This window comes from Chinchilla lanigera, unplaced genomic scaffold, assembly GCF_000276665.1.
Source record: "Chinchilla lanigera isolate Chin_1 unplaced genomic scaffold, ChiLan1.0 scaffold00005, whole genome shotgun sequence".
Lineage (NCBI taxonomy): Eukaryota > Metazoa > Chordata > Mammalia > Rodentia > Chinchillidae > Chinchilla > Chinchilla lanigera.
Window position 1 is genome coordinate 8,086,356 of NW_004955406.1, and position 20,931 is coordinate 8,107,286.

The window sequence follows — 20,931 nt, forward strand, 5'->3', positions numbered from 1 at the left end:
TGGAAGTTCCAGCCCGGGGTGAGGTAGAGGTGCTGCCCGTAGGCTGTAGGTGGAGGGGAAGACCTGTTACGGCAAAGCCACCTGCCTCGTGGCCAGGAAGCAAAAGGAAAGAGAAAGGGGCCGGGCCCACAATCCCTTTTAAGAGCACACGCTTACTGAGCTAAGGTCTCCTCACAAGTCCTATCTCTCAAAGATTCCACCACTGCCGATGGTGCCACCAAATATCGGTGACATGACCTTTGTGCATCAGCCAAGATCCAAACTGGAGCACATGTCCTCACCCTGCTCCAGGCAGGCTGGAAGGGAGAGTATCTGGACCTTTTGGCATCCACAGTGGGATACCCTCCCTCTCCTCAGACTCATTAAATAGGGGATCATCTCTCATAGAAAGGAGATTTGAAGGTGAGTAGCTGAAAACTAGACAAAAGTCTGTTGTGTAGGATGAGTTGCATTATTGACTGGATCCACTGAAAGGGCAGGTGATGAGGAGCACTCACAATTTCAGGTTGATTGCCTACACCTGATGATCCATGATGGCGCTTAGATTTTAGCAGGTGTCAGAGTCACGCACAGTGCTTGTTACATGCAGAATGCTGGGCCCACCCTGGGAGTTGCTGATTCTGTGGATGTGGGGCGTGTCAGTGAGCTTGCGTTAGTGTAGCAAAATGCCTGACATGGACAACTTGAAAAGAGGAAAGGCTTGTTTTGGCTCATAGATGTGGAGGTTTCAGTCCATGGGTAGTTGGCCCCACTGCTTTTGGGCGTCTGATGAGGTCGCATATAGTGATGAGAGCTCAGGAGAGAGGAGCTGCTCGCTTCACGGCAACTGGGCAGAAAAGAGAGGAAGAGCATGGCCGGGGTCTGTTATCCCCTTCCAAGCACCCCCATATGAGAAGACTCTTCTCTCACCCGGCTCCGCCTCCTGAAGCTTTGCCATCTCCCACTAGCAGTATGGGCTGGGGACCAACCTCTGACAGGCGGCTTTGGGAGACACTTACCCAAACTAGCAAACTGTGCATGAGGTGAATCCTAAGAGTCCTGTGTTTATAACAATATCCCAGGGGACATCGGTGCTGCTGGTCTTGGGTCTGCACTCAGAACCACTAATGTAGGTTCCAGACCAACGGCTCTGTGTTGTATTGTCACTGCGACACATGTGGAAGTCACACACAGTGATTCAAGCTGTGGAGGGACAGATGGACGAGATAACCTCTGAGGTCCTTCAAACCCTGTAGGTCAGCTGTGTAACACTAGCTTATAAATATGTGAGTTCTTTTCCAAATGCCTTGCTAGTTTTCAAAAATAACTGTCAAGCCTCCCCAGATTAGTTTTCCTGTTCCTTTTTTCTTTTCTTTTCCTTTTTTGTCCTTTCATTTTGCTTTGTTGCAATAGTGCTAAATATGTAGCCGAGACTGGGTTTGAACTTACAGTCCTCCTGCCCCAGTCTCCCAGATGTTGGAATTATAGGTGTGTGCCACCATGCCTGGCTCCCAAATTAGTTTTCCTACACTAAAACCCTAGTTCCATCAATGATTCTTTTTTCCTCATCAATTAATCTTTATGTGTCACAGATTCCATCAACTTCCTGTGGGTTGATTCCCTACAGATTGCTGTTGTTCATGTTAACAAGTGGGATTCAGAGTTTGAAATACTTATCTGAGTCATTTTCTTTGTTGCTGGGACAAGATACCTGACACCTGCAACTTGAAGGAGGCGAGGTTCGTTTGGGCTCACATTTCAGAAGTTTCAGCGGTGGGCGCATGGCAGGCAGGCCCGGCAGAGGACAGCTGCTCCCCTTGTGGCATCCAGGAAATAGAGAAGGAAGAGAGGAGCTGGCAGATGCACCTTCCAGGTGATGTCCCAGCAACCTGCTCTAACCAGCCCCACCTTCTAACACAGGGCAGTCAGGACACCCTGTGATTCAGTCACCTCCCCCAAGTCCTGTCTGTAATCACGGAAGGCTTTGGGCGAACATCTAGATGTAAGTCAGAAGATTCCAGATGGAGTTTGACCAGTACAAGTTGCTTGTACAAGTTTGACAAGTACAAATAAGCTCCCTTGCCAGGTGTGATGGCACATACTTGTAATCCCAGCACTTGGGAGGCTGAGGCAGGAGGATCCTTGCAAGTTCAAGGCCAGCCTGGACTACAAAGTGAGTTCAAGACCAGCCTGAACTGCATAGTGAGACCCTGTCTCAACAGACAAAAAAAAGAAAGAAAGAAAGAACCTCCCTTATTTTGTTCCCTAATTGTCTACTAATTTCATTCACAAGCTGTATTACTGGCCATTGGGGGTTTTATCCACTAAAATACAAAGCTAGCTTCCTTGCTTTTTATTGCCCTCCCTCCTTTCCTTTCCTCTCTCCTTCCTTCTTTTCTTTCACACTTCAATCGTTAATGCCCAGATTGCCCAACTGTGCAATCACTTGTAGAAGTTTACATTTAAGATGTAACATTTATCCTCGTCAAATTTTGTTGCTTTGTTTGGACTCATTCTGTTGCCTGCCATGGTTTTTGTTTTGTTTGGGTGCTGGGGATGGAATCCAGTGCCTCATGCTTACTGAGCAAACACTGGGCCCCTGAGCTCTACCTTAGTCCTGTTGTGATTTATTTAATCTTACATTTGTTATCCAGTGTAATTTTTATGATTTAAAAAAATTTTGTGATCTGTCACAAATACTTATATTCTGATTCACTCATTTATTCACTAGACACGATAGGTCCTCCCTATGACAGTGGCCCCTCTGACCCCAAGCATTAATCCAGTGTTGGTCAGGACAGGTGTGGACAGAGCCTCACCACACCTGCTCTCAGGAATACACTGGCAGCTGATCAGCACTTTGCAGAATAGGCTTATTTGGCCTCAATTATCGCTTCCCCTAAATCTTTTTACTTTGTTTCCCTGGCTCCATCTTGTTTACAGATGCGTCTCCAGGCAGTTGGCGCATGCCTGGGTGAAAGGAGCCCGCACTGTCAAGCAGCCCATCTGTTTTCCAGACTGAACATTCGGTGTCTCAAACAACACTGTGGGCCAGGACGTGGGTCCTTAGAGCTGGGTGTGCATCTCGGCTTTGCGCCTGCTGCTGTGAACCTGGTGTGAGTCACCTCAGTTCTACACGCCAGTTTCCTGGTCTCCAAAGAGGATAACAAACTGCATCTCACCAGGCTTTCATGACAATTAGACAAAATATACTTAGAACATCTAGTAAGTACTACTTTTTTCTTGCAGCGCTGGGGATCGAACCAAGGGCCTTGTGCATGCTAGACAGGGGCTTTATTGCTGGGCTGTACCGCAGGCCCCAACATGGCTTTCAATTTGCATATGGAAAACCTTTAGGAACACAAGGATTTAAAGCTAGAGGAAATGAGACTATCTTCAAATCCTGTGTAAGTTCACAAAATGCTTTTTTTCAAAAAGGATTTCTTTTATTCAGAGCATAAAAACTTGGTGAACATGTATTCATTTAGTAAATACTGAACACCTATGGTATGTCAAACAGTTTTTAAATTTTTATTTTATTTTATTTTTGTCTTTTTGAGACAAGTTTTCACTATGCAGTTCAGGCTGGCCTTGAGCTCACTTTGTAGCCCACGTTGGTCTCAAACTTGCAACGATCCTCCTGTCTCAGCTTCCTGAACGCTGGGATTACAGACATGCGCCACAATGCTGGGCTTGTCAAACACTACTGTGTGCCAAAAAGTCTCCATTAAAATAACATAAAAACCCTACATAGCCCAGCGTGGTGGCGCACGCCTGTAATCCCAGCACTCGGGAGGCTGAGGCAGGAGGATCATTGTGAGTTTGAGACCAGCCTGGGCTACAAAGTGAGCTGAAGGCCAGCCTGAACTGCATAGCAAGACTCTGTCTCAAAAAGACAGAAACAAAACAAAACAAAACAAAAAAAGCCCTATTTTTTTCTTCAGGAAACCTATGACACTTTACAAGCACTTCTGTATGAAATCAATGACATCTGTCCACAGTTTTCTTCAGTGCACAAACCCCTGAGTCCCACCCATCAGTGGGATTGCATTCTGCTTTGAGAACTCGTCCCTGTTTTCTTCTTCAAAGTAACTTTCACGCTTATGGAACTCTCCAGCTATTCCATTTCTCTCTTCCTGTCCTTTCAGAGTTTTCTGATGGATTGTCTCCTAAATCTTAACTTGTCTCTTCAAACTTCAGGCACAGTTCCACCCTCTTAGCCACTGTCTCACATTATCATCAAGGTCTTTATAGTTTCTTTTTGTAGTGAAGATTTCTTTACATTCACATGTCTTATCCAAGCTTATGATTTTTTTTTTTTTTTTTTTTTTTCAAGACAAGGTCTTGCTGTGGAATTCAGGCTGGCCTTGAACTTGCAGCAGTCCTCCTGCCTCAGCCTCCTGGGCATTGGGATTACAGGCGTGTGCCAAGATCCCTGGCCCAAACTTATATTTTGATTGATTCTCTGGGATCTTGAGGGTAGCTCTCCAGAAATAAAAATCTAATTTTTTCATTTATTTTGTATGTCATTTGGGAGAGCTCATTGCCCTCATTCTCCAAAAAGTATCTGTGGGTGGTTCCTAAAGGGTCCTAAGTATCCTTTTTTTCTTTTTTTTAAGTACTGGGAATCAAACTCAAGACCTTGTCCTTGCCAGGCAGGCACTTGTGCCACTGAACTATATCCCCAACCCAGGATCCTAAGTATCCTACATGCAAAGAGCATTCACAACTACATGACATTCCTCAAAGTAGTAAACTAAGGAAGGAAAATCAATTTTAGGCAAATTCATAAACAGAACGGTGACTACTAAATCAAGTGTAGGACAAGTCTAAAAGAATTTAGGATTCTGTAGTTCATAATCTCAGATTTCTTATGCAAACTAAAATGAGCTTTTAAGCGTAATGAAATATTATAAGGGCTATTATAAGTTCAGTAACTATACTTCATTTTTAAACTACCTTTGTTAATGCAGTCATATCTGAAGAAGTGAAGCGATTTTACCATAATGCAATTCGTTGACTGTGGCTCTTCCTGTCTTGAGGCACCCAGGACCCTGGCTGGAAGGTTTTCCCAGTGCCGGTGTGTGTCACTGAGGGCTCTTCATTCCGAAGTATAGACTAGAGCTGTGCCCTTTAGTTTTGGTCTGAACTGGTGGAGGTAAGCATTCCCTGCAGGTCTCTTTACTAAGGAGCTTTTCTTTGTCATCGAAATCTTTGCTTTTCATCTTCATTTCTTCTCAGTACTTTTCATTCTTTAGTAGTTCCTCCATGGTAGGTGGAGTATTATTTCTCTTCTTATCCAAGCTTCCCATTCTACTAGGACATTGCCTACTTCATAGTCCATTTCATTTTTCTTTGCTGCTTCTATGAATTCTTCTCTCTCAATAGTTTGTCCTCTCCAGTTTGTGCGCTGCGGGATGGAGTCCTGCTTGTTCCCGAGCCAGTCTGTGCGCACGTGCTCCTGCACCTCCTTTGACAGCTTTGTCCACGGGGCGTGGAATAAATCCCGAGGGTAACCCAGCGGGCCCCTGGGTTCTGAGCAGGAGTTGCCCCACAAAAAGCTTTAATTCAAGAATTTGCAAATTCAGAAAGTATGTTGTTATGCTCATTAACGAAACTAGCTTTCTGTTTAGTTAAAAGACACCATATCGTCATTATAGTTACTTCCGGCATCATCTATCTGTAGCAGGGTTCACAATAATTGCTGTATCACTGGACAAGAGAAAAGTTTCCCGAGACCCAAGAAAATATGCAAATTTTATTTTTTCTGTGCTTCATATGTAAATTAAGGACTTTGTTTAAGACTCTGGAAGGATTCTATGTGATCCCATTTTTTGGTTATTCTATAAGGAGTGTAACAAGACACTAATCAAAAAATTTAAATATTTATTTTTTTAAAGTAGAGAGCAACAACTGACAAGTGTAGCTGGGGGAACATTCGATGGCTGGAGCGGGGCTGCTTTGCATCACACAGCCTTTGTACCTTTTGACTTTTGTGCCATGTGCATATATTACTGGTTCAAAAAATAGTTAAGCCTTTTTAAGTAGTGGAAAAGGAATTTCAAATAACACTGTCCTTTTCATAGAAAGCTGTTCTTTTATAAGCTCTCAAAGACTGGATTACAAAGAAACCAAACTAAATTCCCTGAAAAGTCCCATTTAAGTCTGATAATACGCATGCGTTAAATCAGTGAAATGAACCACGTTAAAATAGACTTACTTCATAACAACTCCAAAACTCTGCCCAACGGGCAGTCAAATGAAAACTAAACAGTCTGTACAAAGACGCCTGAACCATTACAAAAACTTGACTAAGAACATCAGATTTTAAACATGGACACTTTTAAAATAGGATGAACAGGATAGTGAATTCTGCTTAGCTGTTCCAGTATCAAAATAGATTTCTTCACAATATTTTGGGCAACTCCTGTGATTGCCTGTTTGATTTTTGCTGATAAAATTATAGCACATGAGTAATAATCTATGTAAATGCTAATTGCTTTTTTTTTTTTTTTTTTTTGGTACCGGGAATCGAACTCAGGACCTTGCACTTGCCAGGCAGGCACTTATGCCACTGAGCTATATCCACAGCCCATTAACTGCTTATTTAAGGCAAATAAACCAGAGTTTTCAAAACGAGATTGTACATAAGAGAGATTAAGAATATCAAGCATCTCTAAGGACTTCTTAGATTACTTACTTTTATGATACAAAATGAGAGTCCCCAGGTTTGTAAAATTGCATGCAAATACTTTACTTGGAAAATGTGTTAAGTGTTAACGGGCGAGGCAACATCACTGCAATTCTCATCGCCCCAAAGACTGCTACGAAGCCCAAGGCTGTGACTGAGAGTGGACTGGGGGTTTAGGAAATGCTGCCAAGAAAGAGAAAACGGAGCCGGGGTGAGTGTAGTGGTAGGGGGATGCAATCATCATGCAAGGCCCTGGGTTCAAGCCCTAGCGCGGGACAAAGGAAGGAAGAGAGGAAGAAGGTAAAATCCTTGCCTCGAAGATAGAATAAATACTCAAGTAGACAATCACTGCTTGAGAGCGTCCATAACAAACTTGCAAAATCCTAGAACCATAAATCTAAGTTATATTCTACAAATACTGCAGTGGCGAGCACAGCAGAAGCCATGGGTCATACATGGACACTCAGAATTTTTTTCACTTTGCTCAGATCATCAGAATAAAGTGATTTATTGCTTGCAGCAGTCCTATAAAACAGTTTGCTTTTCAACTCTACGTGAGATTGGCGGCTCAGCAGACAGAGCGGGGCGGGCTCCCCAGTGTAGCTGAGGCCGGGGCGGCAGCGTCTCCGGGTGCAGCTCCGCGGTTTAGCGAAGGGTGAGACGCCGGTGTCTTCCTTGACCTCAGCAGTCAGGATGCCTCCACTCCGCCCTGAAGCTGCGGCCCGCACCAGGGCCTCCTCGGCGTCGTAGGAAAGACCAGAGAGGCCGCTGAGTGCAAGGCAGGCAAGCCGAACTCGTCCTCCCTGCAGGGTGCCCAGAAAGATCCGAGGCACCCGGAAAGCCCCGGGGCTAACCCAGAGGGCAGGGTCCAGCTGCCTCTCCATCCTCAATCAAAGCTCATATTCTGTCAAGCCACTGCCAGGGACCACTCAGGAGAGGACCGAAAGACCTGGAAATTGTTCGAAGGCCACGTTGTATGATTGCAACCCCTGGCAGCACCTCAGAGGGAAACGGCCTGTGAGTCCCACAGTGACCCACTTCACACATGTGTGTCTGCCAAACTCTTTGCAGTTTTTTCTTTTCCAAGACATTAAAAACAAAAGCAAACCAGAAAAACAAAACAAAACAAAACAAAACAAAAAACCCCTTCAGGGCAGGTATGGTAGCGCAAGCACTCTGGGAGGCCGAGGCAGGAGCATCTTAGTTTGAGCCCCACCTGGGTGACTTACTGACTTATGGAGACTGTCTCAAAGTAACTTTTTAAAAGGCTGGGTATGTAGCCCAGCCCAAAGGCTTGGGTTCAATCCTTAATATCACAGTAAATAAATAAATACACAAATAGTGCTGTTGCTTGGTCAGACCCTGTAGTGCCCAATATGCTACATCCACTCAATTACTGTTTCTTTATAACAGTCAACAAAGAAGTTTCGTTCTCATTTTACACATGAAAAAACTGAGACTTGGAGAGGTTAGGTAATTTACCCAAGTTTGTGCTAATAAGTGACAGATGTGATTGAAACTCAGGATGGAGTGGCAGGAAGACCCAGGATCTTTGCCCTCGGCACACAGCTTTATAATTCTACCTGGAGGCGCAGTGTGCTTCGGAAGGCAGGAAATCCCTACCGACACAGGATTATTATTGAAGATTAGCTGAGAAAATTTGTCAGTCACAATATGCTGGGGGACCCACAGGAAGGAGCTCGGTAAATGTGAATTTCAAGTCATGATCTTAGGTCCCGAAATACGTGCGGTGGAGTGGAGCGGACATACGATGATTGTCTCTAGGGTTTCCAACGGGTTCTAGAATAATAGGGACAACTATTATTTATTTTAAAATAGCAACACTCACATGGCTCCGTTGTAAGTCAGTTGGCCAAGTTAAAAATAGATGCCAAACCTAGCAAGAACAGAAATTCAATCTGAGAGATCAAGTGACGGAAAGTAGTGACCGTAGCTGCAGCAGAAAAAGAAGAGCACGCAGCAACTGATTATGCATTTGGATAAAATTAGCCTTCTCCATTTGGCCTCATACTCTCCCATCTCGGCAAGGGAGCGCACACATGGAAATGCATATATACTCAAGTAAATAAACCCAGGCGATCTACTCTTGCTTATCTGAAATAGTATTTGAGATCTATGAATTCTGAGGCTTTGGTGCTTATAAACACATAGTAAATACATTGCAACAATATGTATAATTCCTTAAAATTTTCTAGTGGCGAGAAAGAAAATGGAGGAAAAGGAATGGATAAGATGTATTATGTACATGCACCAGTCCCCATGAGGAACATAACCATTATGTGCTGTAAACATAAACTAACAAGAAATAAAAATTGAGAAGTAAAATCTGTATGAACAAAATTTTTTTTTGTCTTTTTTGAGACAGGATCTCGCTATGCAGTTCAGGCTGGCCTTGAGCTCACTTTGTAGCCCAGGCTGGTCTCGAACTCACAACGATCCTCCTGCCTTAGCCTCCAGAGTGCTGGCATTACAGGCGTGCGCCACCACGCCCAGCTTGAACAAAAAAATTAGAAAAAAAAAAAATTTTAAGTGGGACCTGGGCATGATGGTGAATGTTTGTAATCCCGGATACTTGGTAGGCTGAGGAAGGAGGATTTGCAGATTCAAAGCCAGCCTGGAGAATTTAGTAACACTATCTCAAAATTAAACGTTATTTTAAAAAAAAAATGTTGGGGTTGTCACTCAGTGGTAGAGCACTACTGAGGTCAGTCATCAGTACCGTAGAACAAAACCAAAACCCAAATCTCCAGGTGGAGGAGACGGGACTGTTAATATTTAAAATACTCGGGGTGGAGTCGGCTAGACTGGTAGATTGCTGAAGACGAAGCAAGACAGAAGCTACAACTATTCCCAGCTATTCTCCCTGTGCTCAGTAACTTCACAGTGGCCGGGTTGGAAAGCTGGGTTGCCTCTGTCATTTGAAACCCCGGCAGCTGGTGAGCCGGATAAGAACTCCAGTCGCTGTGCCAAGGATTCTTCCCCAAACCACAACTGGCCCTCAGGAAAAGGAATAAGGCTCAGGCTTTGCTTTAGTCTCTGCCTTTCAAAACACGGTTTGGAGTGCATCATTATTTCTCTCTCAGTTGCTAGGGAGCGTCAGCGGTGGGCATGATTATTTAGGGAGCAAGCATGAAATACGTAGCCTTAATAACTTAATCTTTTTTTCCTTTTTTTTTTTTTTTTTTCCTTTTTACCAGTACATGTTTGTAGTACATAATGTTTATGCTCCTTGTGGGGAGTTGGTACATGCATATAACACATCTATAATCATTTTTCACCCCCTTTCCCTGCTTTAATCACTTAGTCTTGTTTCATGACCATCCAGGCGAGAGCGGCAGATGCGCGTGTATTGTAACTTGCAGTCCTGGTGCATTTCATTAAAAACTTTCATAAAAATACACAGATAAAGGCAGGCACATTTGAGGAATGAATCTGCTGGGTACCATAGAAAGGGTTATAAAGAACCACAGTGCTCATATGCTCAAATTAGAAAAACACAGATAAGAGGGACCCATATGGGAAACACAAATTTACAAAAGGACTTAGCACAAAATTGATTTATAAACCTAAGAGTAATACTTTTGATCTAAATGTATACTTGTAAAACACTATGGAAATTAAGAGAACCAGACCTTAAACATGGGAGAGTGATTAATAGTGTAAGTATGGGACTCAAGTTACCCACATTTGGCCAGTACACGCACTGGGACCTTGGATAAGGAATCTCACTTTTCTTAAAATAGCAGGTGGGAATAATCACGGTATCTTCCCCATACCATGGCTGTGGTAAGGCCCTGCGTGTTATGTTGACTCTGGGCCTAGCTCATAGGTTTCTAAATAGTGGCTATTATCTTCTACAAGTAACAGAGGTGATAGATATTACTGGATACTTAGCAGACTACTATTAATTGAGGACTGATTTTCCCATGAGTGAAGAAAAAAATTTATTTTTAACTTTCTGACAAAGAGGGGCTGGGGATTTAGCTCAGCGGCAAAGCGCCTGCCTGGCAAGCACAAGGTCGTGAGTTTGGTTCCTGGTACCGGAGAAAAACCAAACAAAAAAAACAAAAAAACTAACTTTCTGATAAAGAGATAAACTTTCCTCAATGAAGATTACCCAAACTTAGGCAGGAGGTTAGTGAGTGATCTTGGAATAGAGAATCATCGCCTGGAGTAGGAGGTATCTTCACTGGCAGCTCTGCAGTATACAGAAACAACTGCTCAAGTGAGAGGGCTTCCATCCACTCTCTGAAGAGCATGGGATTTCTCTTATTTGAGAAACCCGAAGTATGAGTAATGTAATGGGCAAAATGAAAGACAGATCATAGGGAACAGAGAGGTAGACCTTTTGCAAATGGGAAGGAGACCAAGAGCTGTAGCTTGAATTAAGACGTGTTCTGTACATGTGCCAATTCCCACAAAGTAGAATCTGTGTACTGCAGGTATGTAGCAATAAAATTTTCTTTTTTAATTTAAAAAGGCCAAAGGGAGCTGGGCATGGTGGTGCACGCCTGTAATCCCAGCACTTGGGAGGCTGAGGCAGGAGAATTGCTGTGAGTTTGAGGCCAGCCTGGACTACAAAATGAGCTCAACGCAAGTATTAACTGCTTAGCACACGCCCCCCCGCCACACACACACAGAGGCCAAAGGCTACCAAATACAAAACAAACAAATAATAAGAAAGCTAAAGGGGTAGAACACTATATTGGAACACATGTCAGGAACTGAGACATCGGCTCCAAATTGCCTCCTGACTTTTAGAGGTAGGACACAGAAAAATACAAAAAATGGACTGATGAAAAACTTTCAAGTGACTTATATCTTAAAATGGTCTTTAGCATATGGAGCATGGTTTCTTCATAATTAAGTTATCTAAAGTTTTGATTCAACACATGTTTGTTTCAGGCATTTGACAAAAGTATATTGGTTACTGAGATGAATAAGACGTATCATTCTTTGTGACCTCATATGTTCCAGGGTGGATTAAAGAGAGAGCCCTTGCTTCAGTTTTTGGGATGTAGGAAGGAAATGTCATATAAAAATTAAAATTAATCTGTTTCTGCCCTTGCACTGAGAGGAGGCCAGCTCAGCCTGTGGACAATGAGGCTGCCCGGAGATAGGCTCATGGCAGCATTTTACTTAGGAATGAGCTGCGAATGAAACACTAGGATAAGTTCATGCTCAACATGTCAAGTGACTATGCCTTCTAACAGGAGGAAATGGTTATGGCCTGAAAAAGGTTAACACAGGTTTAATTGAGTCCTCTTGTTATTCACAAATTTGGCTCTGTAGTCTTTTTCTAATTTCCAGAAATACTGAATGCATTTTAAAATCAGGTTTAATTGCTCTTGTTCTGAATTCCCTGACTTCTGGGCATTTCTCTGACGTACTGTTTTTCTTACTGTATTGTCTTTCATCTGTAAATGTGAATGTACTTGCTCATGAATTGAACCAAATTATTATTCTTATTTTGTTTGTTTATTTGAGACAGGGTCTCTCTATTCAGTTCAGGCTGGCCTCGAACTCACAAGGATTCTCCTGCCTCTGCCTCCTGAGTGCTGGGATTACAGGTGTGTGCCACCACACCCAGCTGAACCAAATCATTTAGAGAATAGATTTTAAAAAATTCTCAGGCCAGGTGTGGTGGTACGTGCCTGTAATCCCAGCACCCAGGAGACTGAGGCAGGAGGATCATCACAAGTTCAAGGCCAGTCTGAGCTACAGAGTGAGACCCTATCTCAAAAAAAACCCAAAAGAAATACAGAATTATGTTAATAGATAAAAATTGTGAACCATCTAAAATAGTCTTCCACTCATTTTGGGAAACAAAGGATTAATTAGTGAATGAAATCTTGAACTGAAAAGCCCTGTTTCAGATTTCGCAATCCAAATGAGAGTTTCGAACTTAAGAGATTCAGTTAAAGTCAACAGCTGAGGAGAGCGTTAGGGGTAGAACCTTAGTCTATAGTTCAGTGCTTTTTCACCATATCTGCTTGTACATGATGCCCCCAGTGAGCTCAACAACTTTTTTTTTTTTTTTTTGCGGTACCAGGGATTGAACTCATGACCTTGCACTTGCCAGGCAGGTGCTTATGCCACTGAGCTATATCCCCAGCCCCTCAACAACTGTTTAAATACAGGAATTCCTACCAGATAAAACAATTTTAGTCTGTGTATCAGTGATGCCAAAGTAACACGGACAGCAACTAACAGGTCGGACTGCTTAAGATCAGTACAATATTTACTTATTTGCCATAGTAATGGCTACCTCCAATTATTTAAATATTATAGGATAAAAAGAATGGGATTACACTAATGCAAGATATTAGTAATAGGGAAAGTTGAGGGGACTGAAAGGAGGTATGTGGAAACACTACTTTTTGCTTACATTTTCCATAAATGTAAAACTAAATAAAACCCAGTAATTTAAAAAACTCAAAGAATGGTGTTTTTTTGGGGGGTACGGTCTTGCTATGTAGTTCAGGCCAGCCTTGAACTCACTGTGTAGCCCATGCTGGCCTCAAACTCATGGCAATCCTCCTGCCTCAGCCTCCCGAGTGCTGGAGTCACAGGGCTGCACTGCCACACCGAGTTAGAAGAATGGTATTGAGATATAGTCCATTTAAACACGGACATGTATCTTGCTGAGATCTTTCTCATCTACTTTGTTTTTGCAGTAGTGTTTTATTGAGGATTATTAATCATTAAAGGTCAAGAGAGTTCAAGGTTGGATAATTTGGCTCTGAATGACTTACATAGAGACATAAATGCAATAAGCTTAGAAGGTACCTGGCTATATACACCCAGAATTGGAATTGGAATTTGACTTTTTCACATTATGAAAATAGTGATTTATATGGTTTCAATACCCCCTCCAGCTGGACATGGTGGTGCATGCCTGTATTCTAGCCCTCAAGAGGCTGAGGCAGGAGGATTGCTGCAAGTTTGAGGTCAGCATGGGCTACATAGTGAGTTCAAAGCCAGGCTTAAGTACATAGCAAGACCCTGTCTCTAAAAGCAAGCAAGCAAACAAAAACCTCTCCAAAACTCATGTTTAAATTGAATGGGCTTTGTAACAGTGTTAGAGGCGGGGTCTGGGCTAGCGACATGGCTCAGGGTGGAGTGCTTGTCTAGTGTGTACAAAGCCCCAAGCTCAGTCCCCAGCTCTGCTAAATAAATACACATATAAGCATAGAACTTGAAGAGACGGCACCTTTTAAGAGCTGAGGAGGTCACAGGGGCTCTGTCCCCAAGCCTGGATGCATGCTGTTGCCACAGGTGTGATAAAAGAATGAAGTCTGGCCCAGTTTTCTCTCCCTCTGTCTTGCCCACGCTTGGTTACCCCTCTGCCATTTGTGACTCAGCACAGAGGCCCCTGCCAGTCGGGGTCACCAAGCTCTCAGACCTCCCCTCCTGCAGAGCTCGGAGGCAGGTAAAACTCTGTGCTTTGTCAATTACCGAAGCCCGGGTACTCGGTGACAGCAACACAGAACAGACTGAGAGCATGATCTCACTTGACACATTGGCTCCCCAGATCCTGCTAGATTATTACCAGCATGGGGTACTTACAGAAAAGATCATAATGGTCAACCTAAGACTTCAAAGCATAGTATTATCAAGTAGTAAAGATATTACTCCCATTTTTAAATGGTAGACAGCCTTCAACTGTTCATTTGAAAATAGCTACTTGAGAACATTTTGAATGTTCGCAACACAAAGGAACAAGAAATACTGGAAGTAACAGATATACTAATTACCCTGATCTGATCATACACAATGTGACTTGAAATACCACACTGTACTTTGTTTGTCTGTTTTTTGTTTTTTGAGACAGGGTCTGCCTACATACTCCACAATGGCCTTGAACTCACTTTGTAGCCCAGGCTGGCCTTGAACTTGCAGGCCCTGCCTCAGCCTTCCAAGTGCTGGGATTACAGGTATGTGCCACCAGGCCCAGACCACTTTCTCCTTTGCAAATCTGCTCTACTCATTGCCTTTTGCACTTCATTATACTTTCTTGGTGATAATTACCATCCTTTTACTTCATTTCTTGTAAGGCAAATCTGATGGTGATAAATTCCCTCAGCTTGGAAAGTCTTTACTTCTCTTTCATTTGGAAGGGATAGTTCTGTTAGGTGTAGTACTCTCAGTTGGCATCCCCCCTGCTGCCTACCCTGATCCAAAATGTGAAAATGTCATCCCATTCTCTCCCGACCTGTAAGATTTCTGAGGAGAAGTCTGTATTTAGTTCACAGAGGATTCCTTTGTAAGTAATTGACCCTTTTGTTTACTGTCTTTGGAGTTTTTTTTTTTTGGACCAGGAATCAAACACAGGACCTCACACTTGCCAGGCAGGCACTTGTGCCACTGAGTTATATCGCCAACCCTTGGAGTTCTCTTCTTGTACTTTTGACAGTTTATAATATGCCTCAGAGGATATTTTTTAGTCAGATCTATTCAGGAGCCTTTAAGCTTCCCAAAGCTGGGCACCTGTGTTTCTCAAAGTTAGAAAAGTTTTCATCAATTATTTCATTGAGTGCATTTTTCTATGTCATTTCTCTTCTCTCTGGAATACCCACTATGTAAACTAACTGCTCATTTTCTGGTGTTCCCTAAGTCTTGAAGGCTTTCTTTATTCTTTTCCTTTTTTTTTTCTGATTGGATTATTTCAAAAGACCTGTCTTCAAGCTCAGAAATTCCTTCTTCTGCCTGACCATTTTCATTATTAAGGCTCTCAATTTTTTTTTTTTTTAACTTTATTTATTGAATGCTTTAGGTGTAAGATTTCTATTTTTTTAAAAAAATGATTTCTATCTCTGTGCTGAATTTCTCATTTATATCATGAATTGTCTTTCCAATTTTGTTAAATTGTATTCTCTTGTATCTCATTAAGTTTCCCTAAAATCATGCTTTTAAATTCTTTGTCAGGCAGTTTATGAATTTAAGTTCCTTTGCGGTCTATGCTAGAGTCCTTATGTAGGTTACCTTGCTGCTTCTGCTTTTTCTGCGCCCATCTTGATGATCGTCCATCTGGTCCTTCAGTTGCCTCTACCGCTTTTATAAGGCGGCTTCCACATAAAAGACTTCTGCAGTGATGTGTCCTAGACTGCTGGCTAGATGCACTGCATTGGCTCCAGGGTGTGGTTTAGTGCCGTGTCTATGCAGTGGTCATAAACATCAGTGATGTCTGCAGATGTCTCAGAGGCCTAGTCTGTGGGAGCTGGGACTGCACTGCTGGCCGGAGTGCAGCTTCCCTGCTCGGGCAGGCTCACTGTCAGTTCTGAGCAGGTCATGTGAGGGCTGGAGCCATCCCAGTGGCCAGGAGGCTGAGGTGCCCATGCTCAGTAACAGGGTGGGTGGGGTGGCTTCCTGTTTTTCAGGGGTAGATGGGGGCCAGTGGACCCAGACAGAGCACCTGTCAGGGTTCGGAGCTGAATGGTGGCTTTGAGAGGACTACAGAAGCTGACCTGCTCGGGGAGCTTTGCCCAGCTGCTTCCCAAGTCTTGCAGTTTTCTGCATGTAGCAAATGCTTTAGGGTTCCACAGTGCGAGTGGGAACTTCTGGGCACTCCTGCTTCTCTCTCCCTGCACAGTGACGTCCCTTTTGGTTCAGGGTGGGTCCCGTGGATGCCAGGTGCTCAGTTCCCTTCTCTGTGAGGCCATCATAGACCACTGTGCTCTGTGGTGTCTGTCACTTTCTCTCTGCACGCTGGCATTCGCCTCAAACACTCCAGTGAAACAGTGGCTGCTTTGCCTTGATTTGGTTCTTCGTTGAGCAGAGAAGCAGACCTAGGTGGCCATCTTGGCCTGTAGCCACTACTAGAAACAAATGGAGGCCTAGAGGCCTAACATTCTTAAACCACACCAGAGCAAAAATAGAAATACAAGTCAGGATTCTGGGGCTGTGACTCTCTCATCAGGCTGTTCACTGTAAAAGTCACCATTCTTTTTAAAAATAACCAATTCAAAAAAAGATAAGGTTACCATCTCTTAGAAACTCACATCTTAAAGAAAGGCCCTAAAAGGTAAATATTTAGGAGCCTGAGCTCCGAATAGGCCTGCTTATTTAAGATCGCTTGGGAAGGGTTTTATGTGTGTGATCACTAACTTTTGAAGTCTATATTAAATTCTTGGTAGCACCATTTTACGACAAGCATTATGAAAAACATGAGAAACAACATGAAAAATATTTGTATACGATCAGGCCAAAGGTAACAACAAGTACTACATTTAGTTATAAATAAACCATAAATGGTAGTGAACTTCTAGTCAATACTCTATTTAGTTAAAGGTCTAAGAATTCAAAGATCTTGCAACCCACTTAAGGCCTTACAGTAAAATGACTTCGTGAATAAACTTAGTCAAATTGTTCACACTCACAATCTCTTGCTCCTTACAAATCGAGTAACCCACCAGTTGTCTCCTGGGGAAGACACCAGTGGTTTAACCTAGTGAGATACTTCTGCGCCATACTGGATTGCAACTGACACACTGTAGACACAAACCATTGTTAGGCGTGCTGTGGCCATGGTAGGAGTAAATACAGTGTGCACTGTTCGCCATTTGGAGGAGTAAGTAGCTTTGGATATTTCAGCTTTGTGGGTCACTAACTTAGTAAACTTGGGGACAAAAAAGGGACGAGTGACAAAAACCAAACCAAAACACAAACTTAGGCTTAGAATTTCCAACTCTAAAATCTCAGCCAATATAAAACAGCTGTCATGTTTGTGTCAGCCCAAGGACTTTAACAGGCTGCCCTGCACCTGCTAGGCTCTCCATAATAATCTGTGAGTGCTGGGGGTTGTGGGTAAAGCTCAGTGACAGAGTGTGCACTTAGCACGCGCAAGGCCTTGGGCCCTCCCCTTCCACAGTTGAATGCTGAGTGAATCTGCCTAAGAGTGGAGATGGAAGCGGAAATAAGCGAGCACCCCCAGGAGTTTGCAGCTGCCTTCCTGGTATTACCTGCTGGTGAAGGGTTACAAATATATAAGAAGAAATGCGAGGGACTAGAGAATTGGGCAAACCCTTCACCCGTTAACCAGATATTCCTCGACTTGACCTCACTAACCCCCTAGTCCCAGCTTAACTCACTTCTTCCCCTTCAAGCCTTCCTAAAAATAACTTGCCTGCCTAACCTCTCTCTTCTGTCACCACTGTTCATTTCCAGCCTCACACCTTCCCGTCCCTTTCCTGAAAATAGAGCTGACCTGCAAAGCAAAGGGAAGTGGAATAAAAGAAGAGCCCAGCAAAATCTTGAAGGGTTTTTTATTTTTTTAAATCATTGTATATTTGTGTTGCGTGTCTTAGTGGGGTTCCCTGTTGGGGAAGAGGTTACAGAGTGTTCAGATTCTTATTCTAGGGCAGTTATCGGCAACCTGGAACTTCATCAAGGACTGAGCTTCCACTGCACAAGAATGTGTAGCTGTGACCGATTGTTATTTGCAGGTGTTTATTAAGTGTAAGTGGTGGTGATCATAAGTCAGGCCTATGAGTCAGAGCCATTTCATGACCAAATTTAAAGCCAAAAATGGTTTTACAACACAAAATGGTATCGGTATTATGTATAATGCAAAGTATTGTGCAAATTCACTTCTTAATAACTGCCTATTTATTTTACACAGCAGTTAAAAATTAATATGTCTTTGGACTAGGTGCATAGCTCGCTCAATGGTAGAGCAGTTGCCTAGCACTCACAGAGCTCTGGGTTCAATTCTCCACAATACACACACACACACACACACACACACACACACACACACACGTGTGCGGGTTATATATGCATCTGTCTGTAACTACAGACACATGTGGCTTTATGATGGGGACACACTCTGAAAAAAGGTGAAATTAGTTGATTGACAGTTACGCAAACATCACAGAGTGTACTCACAGAAGCCTCACTGGCAGAGCTCAGTGATTGCATACAGTCACTTGATGCCTCCCTGGTAGAGGTTGGGGATGTAGTGAGCCACACTGCTAGGTCTGTTATTATTAGTTTGAGGAGCCCCTGTCCCACAGAAGAGCATTGAGAGAGGTGGCGAGGTGCTTCTGGGTGTGTGAGGTGGCTGGTTCGGGGGACCGGTACTGAACCCCATGGGGTTCTCCAATTCTACCCCTATCCAGGCTTCCCCATCTGAGTAGAGTGGAGCATAGTGCCAAGGAGACAGGGTACTCTATGTCATCTGTCCCCATTTTCCTTTTCTTTTTCATTCTTTCTTTTTTTTTTTTTTCTTTGTCTTTTTGAGACAGGGCTTCAGTATGCTGTTCAGGCTGGCCTTGAGCTCATTTTGTAGCCCAGGTTGGCCTCCAACTCTCAGTGATCCTCCTGCCTCAGCCTCCCGAGTGCTGGGATTCCAGGGGTGCGTCACTCGCCCTGCACCTGTCCTGATTTTCAATGAAGAAATGACCGAGGCTCAGCACTGAGTGCCCCTGAGAAATGTCATGTTTGGATAGGAACTGTGTAAGTACGCGTGAATGTGTGTTTCAAAGAGAAACAGAAGGAACGGGCAGGGCAGGGAGCTTGTGAGGCTCTCGGGCTGTGGTTTGTGTGAGATTTATTGGGTGGGCGGACTCAGCACGGGCCAGGCAGTTAGGTGAAATCCTTGTCTTTCCAGACTAGAACGAAGTACATACAAGTAGCTGCTTCCTTTACAGTCTCTAAGAGTCTCTGCCAGTGCTTTGCTTGATGTTTGGAAGAGCCTGAAAGGAAAAAGGAAAAAGAAAGACGGGGGTGTAGAAGAAATACTGGGCGGCTGAGGCAGGAGGTTCACAAGTGCCAGTCCAGCCTGGACATTTTAGCAACTTAGCAAGACACGGATGTAAAAAAAAAAAAAAATAAAATAAAAAACAAAAACGCTGAGGATGTAGCTCAGTACAAGAGCCCTGGGTTCAATACCCATTACTGCCAAAAACAAACAGATGAATAAACAGGAAAAAAAAAGCAAGGAGGAAGGTGATCAGCTCTATGGAGAATTTTTGCCCTTAACATTCTTCTCTAAATATTCAGATTACAGGGCCGGAGATATAGCTCAGCGCATAAGCGCTTGCCTGGCAAGCCTGAGGTCATGCGTTCAATTCCTGGTACCAAAAAAAAAAAAAAAAAAAAAAAAAAATCAGATTACTAAATAGAACCTCACAAGGATAAAGCAACACAACAGCATGTTGGGTATGAGATTAGAGCCAGACACCTAGCTAGCTCTCTTACGGTGCTCCTTACACAAGCCATTTATGTGAAGATGCAGCGTTTTCACATGTAAAACAGGAATACCAGGATCATCTCATACAGTAAAGCACACAAAGCACTTCATATAACTCTGTAAAGAGCCATTCCTATTATTACAACTCTGTCCTGAAACCCTGTCCTTGCCCTGTTTTGTTTGTGTTTGGGCGCTGGGAATTAACCCAGGCTCTTGCGCGTGCTAAACTCCTGCTCTACCACTGAGCCACAGCCCTGATCTGCTCTGCTGTAGCCTGACAGAGTTTTCCTTTTGAGAGCATGGGATGAGCTCACTCACTTCTGGCTAGGGGTAGTGTATTTCTTGAAGAGCTAGACAGTCAGTTTTTTTTTTTTTTTTTTTTCTTTTTGCAGTGCTGGGGATTGAACTCAGGACCTTGCAATTGATGACCAAGCACTCTACCACTGAACTACACCTGCAGCCCCAAGCTGGGCATTCTTGATGTTACACTTCCAGGGAAGGGACATATTATCCGAGGGTGAGGAAACTGGAATCAGACAGACCGGAGCAGTACCTGCCTCCTTCTTCTTGTCCTGTGTCTAGAACTCAAGGAATCTAGATATGCTAAGGCTGCAAAAATGGGAACGTGGAAACCAGGAATGGGCCACAAACTGTAGATGCTCAGCTGTCTCACAGCCCACATGTCACATGGGCAGCAGGTTTTGGTAGTGAAGAGTGTGGTAGGGTCAAACCATCTCCCACTGTGCACTTGAAGCCCTGGGGAAGCAAATTGTCCACATGGGAGCTGAATGTTAGGACAAAAGTTGGGGTTAGACTGCTATGTGCTCCTTCCTATGTAAAGGTGGGGGTTATTTCACTTAAAGATAGTGATTGCCTTGCAAGTTCCTTAAACTTTTTGGTTACATCTATTAAGTCACTAGAAAACTCAAAAGTAGTGCAGATGTTGTAATTTCTATTTAAATCACAATAATGAGTTAATGGGGCTGGCTATTTAGCTCAGTGGCACAGCGCCTGCCTGGCAAGTGCGAGGTCGTGAGTTCGATTTCCC

The 20,931-nt window shown here is 43.4% G+C and overlaps 1 pseudogene; it reads right to left on the reverse strand.

Annotated features, from left to right (window-relative positions):
- Window positions 1–4,977: 4,977 nt before the first annotated feature.
- On the reverse strand, window positions 4,978–7,554 carry LOC102016977 (annotated as a pseudogene).
- Between the last annotated feature and the right edge of the window lie 13,377 nt (window positions 7,555–20,931).